This window comes from Megalops cyprinoides, chromosome 13 (genome assembly GCF_013368585.1).
Source record: "Megalops cyprinoides isolate fMegCyp1 chromosome 13, fMegCyp1.pri, whole genome shotgun sequence".
NCBI lineage: Eukaryota > Metazoa > Chordata > Actinopteri > Elopiformes > Megalopidae > Megalops > Megalops cyprinoides.
This window is the reverse complement of record NC_050595.1, coordinates 14,507,900-14,522,585: the sequence shown is the minus strand read 5'-3', so window position 1 is coordinate 14,522,585 and position 14,686 is coordinate 14,507,900. Positions and strand designations below refer to the sequence as shown.

At 37.9% G+C, this 14,686-nt stretch overlaps 1 protein-coding gene across 1 annotated transcript in view; it reads left to right on the top strand.

Moving 5' to 3' along the window:
* Positions 1 to 14,686, top strand: part of mettl15 (methyltransferase like 15) — a 100,310-nt gene that overhangs the window by 29,957 nt on the left and 55,667 nt on the right. The window lies entirely within an intron of this gene.

The window sequence follows — 14,686 nt, the reverse complement described above, 5'->3', positions numbered from 1 at the left end:
GTAAGTCCGACTTGAATCATTCACAAAAAGTGCTTCTCTCAAAACCAGTCGAGGTACATGGCCAATGATTTGTGCTGCTGCCACTTCCTGTTGGAATAGTTTGTATTTCACCAGTCTGAAAGAGAAATGAATGAGTTCTTTGTCTGAATATGGAATATAGTTGAGAAATCTGAAAAGCTTTGGTGATACAGCAATAGATAGGCTTTTCAGTTAAAAATAAGGATTCTGCAGACCATGGGATGATAATGTTTTGCTTGAGTTGTATCTGTTTGCTATGTTTGGTAAAAATGTTGAAGCGGGGGGGAACAAAGTAGAATGACAGCGTCTAATATTTTGCAGGATTGGAAACGTACTGTTCTCAGAGGGCCATTAATGTACTGAACATATATAACATTCATCCATTGGATATCAGGTGCTCTAGCTCTCCTGGATGTTTGTTATAGTTGTGCACGTGACTATTCCTTTTTTCTCTTTTTGAATTGATCAAGGCAGGTCATCAGTGACACACAAAACAACCTCTTGTAACCTTATGGATTGAGCAAGACCATACTGATGTTGGTAAAACATTGCTGATTGTCAGTGATTGCTGCTAAGCAGGCTTCTGTTTGTATTGTATCCGTGTCATAGCAATTCCATGCGTCTCTCAGTTTACATGATTCCAGAGTAAATATTGCATCAAGTCAAGAGTACACATTTGGCTTATGGGATGGGTGATCCATTCAAGATGTTCTGTGTCAAAGGAAGTGAAATAAAAGGTGAAGTTATGTGTTTTCCTGTTCATTGTTTGAGTTATCGTCTGGTGCGTGGCATGTGGCAATTTAACGAAAATAAAGACTAAACAAGTTCACTTAATTCAAGTAGAATCAGATATCTTGACAAGCAAGTGAATATTCTCTGGTAATATCTTGATTATAGTGTAAATGTTTAGATCATTGATGGCATTCATTTAGTGGAATACTAGTTGTGGCAGAGGATGATGTTTCTTAAATACAAAATAGTTTCAGCACTTCAGCCATTCATATTTCACTTGAAATGTTCTCTTAGTTTCCCTCATTATCTTTAGTTACCAACTATACAGTATCACATTGAAGACTCTAAGTTTCCCTTAAAACCTTTAAAGTATATTATTATCTAGGGCCTTGATTAGACAAGCTATACACAAGTGGGTGCAAAAGTTTGGGGGAAGAGAAATCTAAGATTTGGTCATTTGACTACGCTAAAAAACTGACCAATTTGGCACAACCAAGGCAATTCTCACACAATGCAGTTTTTGCAACACAAACTTAGAAACTTGCTAATAGTTTACAATAGTGCTCACTGATGCTAGTGTGAGAAACTAGGACCTGCTGGTCTCTAAATGTCTCTTTTTGGCATTTTTGCATCTCTGTTATTTAGATTTCAAGTAGTAGTGTATCTTAACATTTGAAATTGTGACTGAGAGTCATGTTGATTAGCAGCTGAACACTTGATTATTCATGTTTGGAAGGGTTGTGAAATAACAGAATGCAATTAAGAGCAGTCTCTTAGTCTTGTTTAGACTCAAGTGCTGTGAAGACGAGTCACATTTGTCATAGTTATCAATACAGTGTGATTTTTAAAAGGTGTCTTTCACTCGTAGCAACCAACATGGCAAAATCTCAGATTGCACCAGATGAGCCATAGCCACAGTTGAAGTCATCATCACATGTTGGGGAGCGCAATTCAACATGGATATCAACATTTCAGCATGTTTCAAAGTGATTTAAAAGCGCACACTGGATGTACAGAGATATGATTATCTCGATTAGTAGCTTCAGCTGTGACGAATTGTGTCCAATCATGTAAACAGAGGTAATCCCAGTTATTCACGAGTAATGTGGGATGCTATCCAGAATAGCGCATTTTCATTGCAAGGAAGAATTTTGGCTAGCTTCTTTTTGTCTGTTCCCATTTAAGCAAGTGAGATTTTGCACTACATTTCTTTTACCCTCTTCAGTTTGTCCCCTAACAAGATGATGAAATGGGGGCCAAACTTTACCTCCAAACTAGACAGCAAGTGGAACATTCTGTGGGTAGAAAAAGTTGATTTCTTAATGGAGAAATATAATGTATGTATCTATATACAAGGTAATTAAATACATACAGTTCTGTTTTATGCCATTTTTACTCCTTTTTTTCAGTGAGTCTGCCACGCCCGCCAGACACATTCACCAACAATATCTGGGGGAAGATCCATGCTAACCTAAATAGTCTGTGGACAGAATATTGTAGATTGAGATTGCCCCCCCCCCCCCCCCCCCCCACCCACTATGATTATTTTAAACAAGTAGATAATAAAATGAATGAAATAGCATTTATATTAGCATCTTTTTATAACTGACTAAGCACTAATACATTGCAAGCAAACCATAGATTGTGGGGATCTATGCTCAATGATTACTTTACCTACCATTACTCCGTTTTTACTTCTGTCTGTCCTGGCTTGGTAAATGGAGGCTTCTTCTGTACAGTAAGGTGATATTGAATATAATGCTTACCCTGTAAACAAAGCATGCTGTCGAAAACTGTCTGGCTCAACATCCCATCCTTTATTCACAACAGCTTACAATGAGGGGCAATTATTGTGGATCAGTGCTTACTTTGTGATGCTAAACTGGGACGACTAGCTCTGTGCAGTAACTGCAGGATGATGTGCCTGCTCTTTGGTTCCTCGACCCTTATTCACCATCACATTGAGAACAGTCTAAAAACACATTATGGTAACCAAATTTAATAAAAATGAATATTCAAAACAAGGTAATTCAGTAGTTTTGACTCACAAGAATGTGCATTTCAGCATTTAACTTATTGATTTTAAATTACACATGACGTGGGCAGACCCACATATTGCAAAGTAGGGTTTCCAGTAGGGTTTTTTTATTTTACAAATTCTTGGAATTGGAATCATATATTTCTTACCTGCCAAACAGTGAACAGAATGAAATGCATTTTAAATTTTTATTATTTTATAAATTTGGCTGTACGCCTACAATGGCTTTTGCTGAGCTTAAAGAACTAGGTTGAAATACCGAGTCGCTTGAATCCTTGTTTTTTTTTTTTCAGAGGATGCAGTGTAAAGTTGCTGTGAACTGATAATAATTCCACAGTCTTATATTGGTGTACCCCCAGGCTAACACTCTGTAGAAGCAGTACCCACCAATATTACAACAACAACAACAACAAAAAAAAGAAGCTGCACCGTTAACAATCTACATACACGATCCAAAGGCTCACACACTCTCTCTCCCCACTTCCCTCTATTTCCCTTTCTTTCACAGCTATTGTTAAATTGGCCTTCAACAACCGGAAGCGGCTCTTCTCTTTCGCTTCTAGGTTCATTCTTTCCCGGGAGGTCTTCATTTGGCAGGACTTTTCTTTACACATCTTAATGGACATGTTCTCTGTCCCTTTTGTCTTGTTGAGTACCGTGAAATTCACCTTCAGGACGGAAGCAATTTCTCTAGGTTCTTTAAATTTATTGAGTATACTTAGAGATTTCCTCCCTCTTTCCCCTTTTTGCTATTTCTCTATTTTCTAGAGCTATATATAGTATGCATTGTTTCTTTTGCATGTCCCTTTGACAACAGTATAATACTCAGTGATACAGTTCACCAAGCTAAATGCCATTTAATTTGTACTCAGCACACAGTATTTTTGAACAAGACTAGGGTATGCACATTTGTACATTTAAATGTTGTTGTTTATACTTGTTCTCTCCTTAATTTGTATATGTTTTAGCTGTTAATGCAATGCATAAGTATATTATAAATTGGTGAGCTGTGTATGCATGCTTATGTCTATGCTTATTCTTAATTTATTCTGAGAAATGCATTAACAGCCAAATGTTTGAGAAACAAACTCATAAAAGAATGCAAAATGCAGTTCTGTATCTTGGTAACAGGCCTTATTACCTTTCATATATTTTACCCTGTTAACCTGTCTTCATCTCTTTCTGATATTTACATATGTATTATTTCTATATATTTTTTTCTTGGAGTTGTCTCTGCAGTTGTTTAGTCTGACATACTAATGATTAATCCTTTCAAGAATTGCCTCATACTGTACATGCATTAATTGAATGAAACAATAATTCTTCCAAGAAGCGTTGCCCCTGTTCTTACATTTAAAACAGTGTAATGTTGATACCACAACAAAGCTGCCTTTGTGCGAAGCTGTTTTATCCTTTGAACGATGATTCAAGGTGACCGATTTTAGTCAGTTGTGGCTATAGTTTAAGTAAGTAAAAATATACAAACTTGTTTTGTAGCTGTCAGTATGACTATAAAGCTATTTTGACAAAACTTTATTTAATCTAACTAAGCATGAGAATGGCAGTAGTGATCTGATCAGCAGACACAGATGTTCTAGTAATATGGGAATTTGGCATTCCTGGTTTTCAGTTGATGTTGATTGTACACAAATCCATTGGACAGCACTCAGTAATGGGAAAGTTACTGTGAAATGATGTTGCACCTAGCTTTCACCCATTTTCAGCTTACTGCGTTTTACTCTCTTAGCTATGGAGCATTGCAATCGTACCCGTGTTTTTCAGAACAACGGCTTATTCATAACAGCCACCTCTGAATCCAGTGAAGATGCAGGTTGCAGCAGTTTAGCTGTACTTCATTTCAGCTTTAGCCTATTGATTTCCCAGACTGTTCATATTTATGGTGCAGATCCATCATAAATGTGATGAGAGTTTGTTTAAGGATTAGCCTATATTAGGGTAATCTAGTATGATAAATAGTAAACAGTCTTAGTATACAGTCTAGAAATAAATGTATGGTTATATACTTTTACAATAATATGATGATAACAGTATTTATCTTACATGTGTCTCAATGTATCGTTCCAAGAAGCAGATGAAATATTGTATTTGATATTAAGGTTGGCCACTCTCGAGCTGTGACATTATTAGATTTTGTTAATCTAAAAGATCATTAAATGGCTAAAAAAATGTGGCGTAATATTGTGTGGATAACCCTTGTTTTCAGTTTGTCTGTGGTGTGACACCCATTAGCCTGGATAATCTGGAGTTGACTGTATTTTGTCTTATCAAGAAAATAATGTATCAGATACAGTATTTTGTTGAGAGGAATGTGTTTGTCAGTGGGTGACAATAAACCTTTTTTCATTACATTTCTCATACTGATGTGCATAGAACAAGAGATATGTATCAGCAATTATGAGGATACCATAAGAGCTGAAAAGAATATCCTTGAGGACTTTGTTGTACTACTGTCCTGGCACAGCAGATATACAAAGGGGGGTCTGAGGGTTGTGTTTGTCAAAAGTATGAGGACAGTGGACAAAGTTACTCGTTCAAGCTTTCTTGTTGTCTGTGCTGTAGAAATTAGGTATGCCTATAGGCTCAAATGAAAGGCCAGCAGAAAGGTACGGATAGGAATTCCAGAAGGGGGACCATCATTTCCTTACTTAATTTGCCACAGTGTTGAAACTGTTGACTACAGAGGAAGACTGGTGTATTCATTGATGAAAAACTGCCTCATTAAGACATGCAGTGCATTTAATTGGAGCAAAGTTTTGACAACAAAACAGAATTGTATTTGAGGTATGATCAGTGTCTTCTACTGTTTATTCATTTATTTGCTGAAGAAATAGCGTGCACATTTAAAGTACTTGAAGATATTTGTGATTTCATTACATACATTAATGGAGTGTTGAAATGTCTAATGATGGTGATGATGAAAACTACGAAGTTGTACTATCACTAAAAAACAGAACTGATGCATTGTCTGACATCTTTGATCAAGAAACAGTGTGTACATTCAAAGCACTTGAAGTTGCTTGTAATTCTATGGTATATGTTAATACAAATAATAATAATGTTGAAATGTCTGATGATAATGATGATAATGCCTGTTTAAAAACATTTCTGATTCAGATGTGGTGTAAAGTGAATTCCAGCCTACAGGAAAACAAAGTTATAATTCATGGGATGGGATGTCACATTTGGCAAAGGATGACTCATACACTCAAATCTCTACCCGTTTTCTCCCTCACCTGCAGTATCAAAACATCTCATTACTGGCTGTCATTCAGACTCCCGGTCTAGACCAACAACACACTGAATATTCCCATAAAATGTTTAAATATTGCCATTATTGTTCATTACTTATAATTTAAAATCAGTAATTAATAGCTTTTAATCAAACATTTTAAAAATTTAAAAAATATGATGTTCAAACACATATGCATGAATAGACAGACAATCTTCAGTCTTTAGTCATCAGCTGAGAACAATGTAATTCATATTCCAGTAATATCAGACTTGTCATAATGAGTTTTCTTAGACTTCTTGGACTTCACTGACAACCATATTTGTGTGAGACTAATAATACTACACCTAACTATAACGTTTAATGGCATACAAACAATGCAATTTTAATGACATTTTAGTGATTCAGTTATGATTTTATTGTTTGAGAAGGGTTTAAAGATATACGGTCATTCCTGCATATGATATTTAAGGTTTACTTGTATGGTCTATTAACCCACAATGCAGTCTGAGTACAAATAGCATAGGATGTAATTTTCTTAATGTTTGATTTCATCCCCAGTGTAAGAGAGCTGAATCTTTTACATAAAGGATTGAATGTTTATTAGATATGCTATGTAGTTTTCATCCAAGCATTGACAGTTCCAGGCCCCTTGGGTGCAAGCACCATACTTTACCCTTTTTTCCAGTGTAGAGCTGGAACCAGGCGGGCTCAAGCAAGAGCCAAAGCTGGCAGACAGTGTTTTTTCATTACATTACCTGCAACCAGAGCTGTAGGCCATGATTCTACACATATTTGTGAGGTTGTTCAATTATTATTTTCTTGTGTGTTTTCTTGAAACTGTGCGCTGATTTGGTGGAAAGTGTTGAATCCAACTGCTGCTGAATTCTGGCATTTACCCAAGTACCTTGACTTCACTTTCAGTCCAAAAGGTGACGCTCTCTAGATATACTAGTCTCCGTGATTTTCCTATGTCTTCTTCTCCTGGCTACATTGTGTTGGTTATTTGCTGTTATCAGTGATGGCAGTGTGCTCCTTTGTCTATCGGCTTGATTTTTAGCACCAATGGAAGCAGTGCGGTTGTGCAGCTTTGCCGACTCTGCCTACAGCTTGTTTGTACGGTGGCCAGCACCAGCAACAGCAACGGTAGCTGACCTGACACGGTTAGTTCTCATTTGGCTCAGCAAAAAAAGATAATGGAAAACCACCCAGAGCCTCAAACAGGCAAATCATCCTACCACCAACCGCAGGGAAAAGGGGATATTTTTGTATTTTACTAGTTGTGCTATAAAAGTATAATAAATATATCTCTGAAGTACAAGAGTGAGTGGAAGTGACAAGAGTAATCTGATTAATTACATAAGCTTGCTAGTTTCCATGCTAAAAATGGAGACCATACCATGTTTATTCCTAAAGCTGTTTGCATACCTCTTTCTTTGTGTCAGTATAGTCATTTCTGCAGTGTAAAGAAAATATGATACTGTAAAGGACGTTTATGTTAGAAAACATCATAATTTGAACTAAAATGTTTATACATTTTTATTTCAGTCCAATGTATTCATAGCAATGTTCAGCATTGAATATACAACAAAATCCAGACAGTTACCTAACATCTTCAGCCATAATGTTAAAAACAATAATCTAGTCCAGACACAGTTTTCATATTGAAAAAATAGCCACTCAGAATAAACTGTTCTAAAGAACTATTCTGTAGAACTATTCTTGTTCTTCTTAAATATGGCCCAAATTTCGCAAGATGGTTTTGCTCCATTTTGCATTCTATAAGTGTTCAGAAATTGATTGTTTATTTTCCCCTTGCAAGAGCTGAAAATGTTTTTCTAGCTGAAAGATAGCATGATAAATGGCATGATTGTTCTGAATTGTGTATTGTATTAATTTTTTGTCACTGACAGCCATCTCGGGGATGTTTTGACCAAAGGTACTGAGTTGGGAGTTCTACTCTTTGGACGGGAAAAAGTCCTGATAATTTTATCGAGTTAGTTTGACTTTGATTATGAATATGATATACTTGGGCAACAGTGTAGCACAGTGGTAAGGAGCAAAACTTGTAACCCAAAGGTTGGCAGTTTGATTCCCTGCTGAGGCACTGCTGTTATACCCTTGGTACTTAACACAGAATTGCCTCGGTAAATAAACAGCTGTATAAATGGGTAACATGTAAAAAATTGTAATCTTTGTGAGTCACTCTGGATAAGAGCGTTGGCTAAATGACAATAATGTAATGTAATGTCCTCCTTTTCTATGTTTCTGCTCTCCCTTTGCCTTTTTTCTGTAAGTGGTTCCCAACACAGAGGCTTTGGGAAGGTGAAGAGGGAGGACGCGGGTTGATGGGAGTTTAATTAATGGGAGGTGTTGATGTGAATGTTCAATGGCAGCAGTAATGTGTAACAACATGTTCTGGCATCAATAGGGAAATAAATCCTCAGTCCAGGGTCCCCTCCTCCCACCTCGGTTTGGGAGGCGGGGGTGGGATCTCTCCACTCAAACGTTATGCCCCTCATTTGGTAAATGCTGCGAGGGAGTCGTCATGGCATTCTCTAATCCTTCAGTGAATGTGCAAGTGGGCCCAGCCATGGCTCCATTAAGGACTTTATCATCCTGATGAGACGTTTAACCAACCGTGAAAATGTAGCAAGAATCGATTGGGTGTTTTTTCTTTTTTTTTTTTTCCTCTCTGTACCATGGAACACTTTTCCTCCTCCACACTGTCCCTCACTGTTTCTGCCTCCTCTATGGCCAAAATGGAACTGAAGTGATCACAGAACACTCCTTTCTGAGTAGCTCGTCACTTATTAAGGGTTGAAAAGCTTGTCATTCAATGACATGGCATTTAACGAAAATATAAGGGCATACTTACCGCTATACTGGGGATCACTGCTATACTTCTGCTGTCATACTTAATGCATTTGTTAGGGCATCAATGTAATTATATTCCACATTTTCCACTCCTTTATAATGAAGCATGTCTGCTTTATTGATTTGATGTACCTTTATTAAGTATTTGAGCTGCGAAGGGGAGGGGTGTGGGTATTGAAACACATGCATTTATTATTGTAGCATGCAGGCAACATTTGACTTGACCTTTGTGACTTGAATATGATTTCTGACTTGCACAGTTTTCATGATGTAGCTGGTAACTGAAAACTTTCCAGAGCAGGCTAGTTTTCTCTGTCTCTCCCTCATATATATAATATGAGAGTTTTTTTTTAACTTCTTTACTTTTTCCAACAAAGAGCAGATGTTCGATGGACAATTATATGACAGCTGGTACATTTCAATCACAATCCAGAAGGCAACTCTCTGATGGGATTTCCTGCATTTTGAATGCTTCTTGTGTGAGTAAGCATGGGATGTATAAAAGTCCCCAATCCTATTCCAGATATAGTCTTACAGGTTCGCCAGCTCTTATTCAATAGCAAAAGAACTCCACACTGGGTGGAGTGACTCAATAATTAAAACTAGACTTAAAAAGCTTTAGTAAAAAAAACATTCCCGTGTATTTAGAAAATGGTTGTAAGTAAGAACATAGCAGCACTGAAGAGTTTATGATAACAATAGTCTCTTACAAACCTGCAAGGTTGGATAGTTACAGATATGTAGGAGTTAGGCATAATTCTGATTCCAAATGCAGATCCAGGAAAAAATGAAATTGTTCATTTAATACTGATTTCACCCCTCTCTTATACTTAAAGTAAAGGAAAATGTGTTCAAGAATGGTATGCTTCCCTAAATTCAATATTCAAAAATTAAGGACAAAGAAGAATAATTCAGTTCCATCCTGTGTGTGGATCAGAGGGGGCCTGTCCAGATGATAGTATTGCTTAGTATTAAGGAAAAAACCCACCTTTTTTCAGTAATTGATTATGACATTTCCTGTGATATTTTGCACACTTTTTCCATTTCATTGTCATTTAGCAGATGCTATCATCCAGAGGGATTTCCAAAGTGCATCTATGCTAGCATACTTTCAGTGGAGTCATGTGGGAATGTGTGTTTTGAAGCTTTTAAAATGAACTCCATGGGTGCTAATTTGGTGTTAACAGTACTGGTACAGTTTTCAGACAAGTGCAGGTGCATGCATTGTTTTCTAATAGGTCTTTCAGAATGAGTTTTGTTATTTTATCAGTGCTACAGTAGCACACACGGTGCAAGCAGCAAGTGGGCTGCAAATAACTTCTTAATAGGCAGAAGGTTTCAGGCTGACAGGCTAATCAGGACACCTGCAAAATTGCTTTGAAATGACTATTTGCTCTATTGCCATGGCACATTGTTATTTACATGGCACAGAACTAGAATACCAGTATATTCTGTTATCTGTGTCATAGAAGGAATAAAAATAAGTTATTGTTCAAATTCATTATAAAATAATAATTAAAATATATCAAAGGAGTCAACAGTTAACAGAATTATCAGCAGAACTCTCTTTTCAAAGGTGTGAAGTATAGCTTTTTGATAAAATGTGGACACCTGTGGCAGCTTTTCACATTAATGTCCAATTATGTTTAACACTAAAACAGTTATTACATCCACAAAATAAGTGAAAACTCCAATGGTGGCCATGGACTGCAGTGGTTCACCCACTCCATGCAGACAACAGTCAGCTCTGTTTTGGTCAGTTATTGATATATTGTAACTGAGAAAGCATTAAGAACAACAAGATTTAATTAAACATGGTTACCAAACATGAAGTGGGCCACAGTAACTTTGCATTAAAATGAGTGCTGTGTCCACAAACCTTCCTTACTGAGCGCAACTTTTGTGATTCCTTGTGGTTGCAATGATTTGCTGTCTGGCTAAATAGTTCAAACCACTTCCCAATGTGTCACTTGTACCGTTGTCATGTGTACAGTGCCTCTCTCATTCAACAGTACTCAAACAGACTGCCGACATTACTCAAACAGACTGCAAATAGTCTTCATCTGCATGCATGTACATACAAGTAGCTTGCAGTTTTTGTAAGCTGAAAGTGATTTTAAGGGAAATTTAAATGGTTCTGTGCTCTGTGTTTGAGTCAGTCCACACCCCAATACAAAAATGCATACCCTGTCACACCCAGTCAGCACAAGTGCTTAGAAAATCAAGGAGAAAAATAGTGAATTTTCTGTGTGTGTGTCTGTACTGTGCCAAAAATACAGACATTGCTACGGAGACTTGTGTTTGATCATTGCAGTGCATTTGTGCTAGCTCTAAACAGGGCCCTCCATCTCTATCTTCCCATAGTCAGCTCGATGGTTTCCTAGGGGGAAATAAACGATTTGAAAGAATTCACGCGCCAGCTTTGGAGCAACTCAGGATTTTATGTAGCATGTTGCTCAGGCGCATCTCAGATTGTTGAATTTCATCATGAAGGAAAAAGCCAAACCCAGAGACTCCACATTTAGGCGTTGCTAGGGAAAGTCGTGTACGGAAACAGTTAAGTGAAAACGTGGTGGCTGTCAAACAAATCAATAAATAAATAAGAAGCGATGCTGGAATAAAAGAGGTATGAGATGGGATTTCCCCTCACTGTGATTCATGGTGCTGCTGTGTGGCCGGAGCAAGAGCATGCATCCTAATGCGTTTGCATGGATGGCCCACTGCCACCGCTGACATCCGGCTTACGCATGTACTTGGTGGTTAATAAATGCTGCATGAAGGGGAAGCAAGGGAAGGATGAGACTTGATGACCCAGGTTTGTATGCAGGAAGGGCTGCCTGGCCGTGTAGTTCGCGGTGGGGGTGTGCGCACCTTCACAGAGTCTTGGAAAATCTGAAGGGAGCTGCCAGGAAACGGGAGGCAACTGCAGCGTCTCCGCTCGAGCAGCTCTGACTTGGCCTCTCATCCTCAAAACTACGATAACAGCGCTTCCAAAACATCTCACCGCAGAAGCTGGTGCACATTCCCATTTAGGATGACTCCACCGTAGTTCTAATGATAGATGCTTCTTTTTAATGTTGTGTTTTCGTGGACCTCAAACCGGTCCTGTGTCTTTCTTTGCTTGAAAAAGATATCATTTTTGTCTGAGAACATTGGAGTACATGGTCACAGCATACGTGTTTCTATAAAGTAAATATATAAGGGAATATGAAATTGCAACAAGCTGAAGGGAATCTATGCATATAAATAAGTTGGGTGACTTTTTAAACTCACCAGATGTTACTCTTTTTAGCAATTCAACTTCAGTACACATTGAGTGGATAAAAAGCAGTAGTTAGTAAGTGTACTGCAAAGTATAGCTGCATTTCTCAGGCCATCATAGTGTTAACCCAACACAATTCAGTACCATACCTATGCAGTTGTAAATACTGTAGCACCTAAATACCTAATGCGTGTGCAAACATCATTGTCTATTCAGCGCCATGAGCTCTCCCTGTGGTTTGACTAGCAATTTCCAGATTTATATTCAGACTCAAATTCTATATAAAGGTATTTAGGGAATGCTGGATTGATTACTTTTTTCGGATTTCCTTCTATAGAGTAAAAACGGTCCTCTTACAAATAAAGGGGCAAGTAAGAACTAGCTGAAATGTATTCTTTGTTGGGGTTATCACAAATCCATTACACAAAATGCTTTCATGGAGTGGATGTGGTTCAATCCTTTAAGTCTGTGCTTGACTGCTGTCACTGTTTACCTCAAGACCCCCCCAGGCAAACTTGTCAGGTAGGTACTCTCAGATCCTATGCAAACAATGGACAAGAAGATACACGCAGCTTTGCAACTGACATCAATAACAAAGCTGTTGATCACAGTCAACATCACAGTTACCTCTTGACAGACTAATTGCTATATGTTTTTCATGTCCTATACTGGCTAACAATGACAGACAATTGCATCTATCATTTACCTTCCATGTTTTGTTCACTTTCTCAGATTTGGTGCCTAGATTTGGGTGCATACCATAGTGCATACCAAAATGTCTTCTTCACCCAAAGTTGTAAGAAAAGGGCTGGAATTCATTGGCATCCACCTTAATCCCCGTCCATTTTGGGGAAAAAAGCTAATTTCACATTTACTTCACGAGTATCTTTCAATGTGACGAATCTAGTGTACAACCGACTGCAAAACCTCAAACTTTCAACTTTTCAGTGTTGCTTAATCGTAAAGGCCTGTGGTCAGTCCCTTAGAATTTGCGCTTTTAACCATCAATTAAGGCTTGTGGGTGATGCAAGAGCATGCACTTGATTACAAGATTTACAAATTAGATGTAAACTGAATCTCGCGCTGAACTCGGGGTGACAGGGAAATAGACCCTGGCAACGAACAACGAAGAAAGCGATCCTGTTCCAGTCAGTCTCTCTCCTTAATGGTCTGTCTGTTATTGTAAGAAGATATTTAAAACTCCCCGCTGACATTTTAGATCACCTGCTGTAACTGAACTGCATGGAGATGCCAGAGGAAGGATTTGCAAGACTTCTCTGTCTCTCAAGTTCCTCTCCCTTGTGTTAATGAAAAAGGGAACAACTGCATCAGGTGCCTTTTGATCATTTCAGCTGTGGAAGTATTGACTTGTGAGCACATATATTTTAAAAAATCACATTTTTTTTCCCCCAGGATGTCTGCAAAATAGTTGTTTTGCCACTCACCAATTTCAGTTGCTTGACAGCTCTGTATGTAAGAGGTCAGATGAACAGGCTGTGTGATTTAGAAGAAAACTACATTAAAAAGATAATTCATGTAAATGCATACTGCTCCACTGCTAGCTCCATTGCATCATTTCTTTTAATTAAACAACTACACTTGACTACTTCTGAATCTCCTGTTCCCTCTGCTGGGGCAGGCAGTTATTGCACATCTGATGTGTGCAATAAATTTGGAAAATACATGGCAGAATTGATTTTAATATTTGCTTTGAAAAGCATCAGAAATAGGCATGTGGATGAACCCTGATGTATTCCTTGAGAAATACATGACACAAAAAGATGACACATTTTTTTTTTTATTCTGGTGAAATTTTAAATGTTCTCTCTAAGTTCAGAACCAAATTGATATATCCTGTGAGATGGGATGGTTTATGGGAAGTTTACGCTGCTCTTTCGAAATATGTCTCACTGAAACATTAATGCAGGCTGTTGTTGCTTTGTAATCACTGCCCTATTGTTAATCTGAACCCCTTATCAGCTAACAGTCTTGTGGCTGTTAACAATAAATTCTTAATTGTCTGAATACTCAGTTTTTGAGACAAACGTTATCTGCAATCTCAGTTATGTCACTATGTGTTTTATGGACCAGCTTGCTGTCTGGACTGAAATTGTGATTTTTGAATCGCCTTAAGAAATTCAGAAATGTGGTGTGATGATTCCTTTCCTTGATCTGGATTTCTTGGTCCTGGCAGACTGAGCAGGAGCTGCACCGGCACAGCTCTGTATGAAATATCAATGCGGATGACTCACTTCGACTTTAGTGTCAATCACCATTGCAAATGCCAAGCCCATTATAGCCAAATCCTTTAGGGAGATGTTACGTCCGTCTCTGGTACAGAGATGCCTGAGTTTTAAAGGGGAAGTGTCCTATTAAGGATGCCTGTGTAGACGTTACAGAAGTCGTTAATATTTTATGCATTTTCTAAAAACAGACTCTCTACACATAAACAGGAATGATAACCTGGATAAAAAATACCACAGGGACACAAGGCTAAAAAAAAACAATC